General features: G+C 28.1%; 1 protein-coding gene across 1 annotated transcript in view; it reads left to right on the top strand.

Annotated features, from left to right (window-relative positions):
• Positions 1–1,168, top strand: part of LOC106877214 (phosphatidylinositol-binding clathrin assembly protein) — a 91,224-nt gene that overhangs the window by 45,362 nt on the left and 44,694 nt on the right. The window lies entirely within an intron of this gene.

The raw sequence follows: 1,168 nt of genomic DNA, 5'->3' as shown, positions 1-1,168 counted from the left end.
AGTTTGTTTCATTCGACTTAACATCTGAAACCTAAACGAATTTTTATAAATGCTTAAACTTAAAATTCCTATATATTTTTGATATCTTAATTCATTGATACCTTATTTTTAATGATCTAAGTTCCCAGTTTGAACCCACCAACCTTCCACATCAGTGGTCTGAATTAAGCGCTTGTTATAAATTCTCAATCAATTTTTTATATTGTATGATTTAAAAAAAAAAAAAAATTTTCAATAGCCAAAGTTTTGAGTTAATCCTATCAACCTTCCACATGCATGGACTCATCCTAAAATTGATCATCAATAATCTAATAGTTTATTTAAATGTTTAACTTAGGTTTAATTTGAACGATTTGCTTCCCTCCTCTCGCATGTACAATATGCTTCTTCGATTCAAGATCCATAATTTTAGGAAAATTCTTGTATTTTTTAGGATTTTTTACAAATCTTTTTATAATTTTTATGTTATCTTAAAACGCTTCTATGTTTCGAAATTATATAATAATTTGAACTCTTTTAAATCTTTAACATACTTCTGATGAGAGAAATGTGGTCAATTGTTATGGATAGAAAGCTTGGCCATTTCAAACCACAATCTTTCAAAATGATCATAAGAATATGTACTCACAAAAGATTCGTCCTAATTTATTGTATACCACCGCTGCTTGGATTCCTACCTTGTCATTGATTCGTAAAAATTTGAATGCTTAACACCAAATGTTTTAATGCAGGTACATTTATGTATTATACACATTCATAATTTGTATATTTCTACTTCAATTGATACTGTATATGAATATGCCTATGATACAAAGTGTTTTGATTTGATTAAGGGATGTGACCTTTGAAATTTGTTTTCCATTCTCACCTATATATATTTATATATTTATATATAAAAATTAAAACAATAGGGTAAAAAATTGGCTATTAATTGATCTCAATTTTAATACCAGGGAACAAGCACATTAAAAAAATCAGGGAAATTCAGAAGAAATATCTGAGATCTCAAAGGGTTATTGTATATGTATATATAAAAATATATATAAAGGAGGCCAGTAGGTGGACTGCTAATGTGCTAGAAGATCACATGTACTGTGTCTACTAAGACCGAATTATTCTCAAAGGAAATTTGAGAATAATTCGGTCTTAGTAGACACAGTACATGTGA

The sequence above is a fragment of the Octopus bimaculoides genome, chromosome 27 (assembly GCF_001194135.2).
Source record: "Octopus bimaculoides isolate UCB-OBI-ISO-001 chromosome 27, ASM119413v2, whole genome shotgun sequence".
Classification (NCBI taxonomy): domain Eukaryota; kingdom Metazoa; phylum Mollusca; class Cephalopoda; order Octopoda; family Octopodidae; genus Octopus; species Octopus bimaculoides.
The sequence above is the reverse complement of the archived record's forward strand: the minus strand, read 5'-3'. Positions and strand labels throughout refer to the sequence as shown.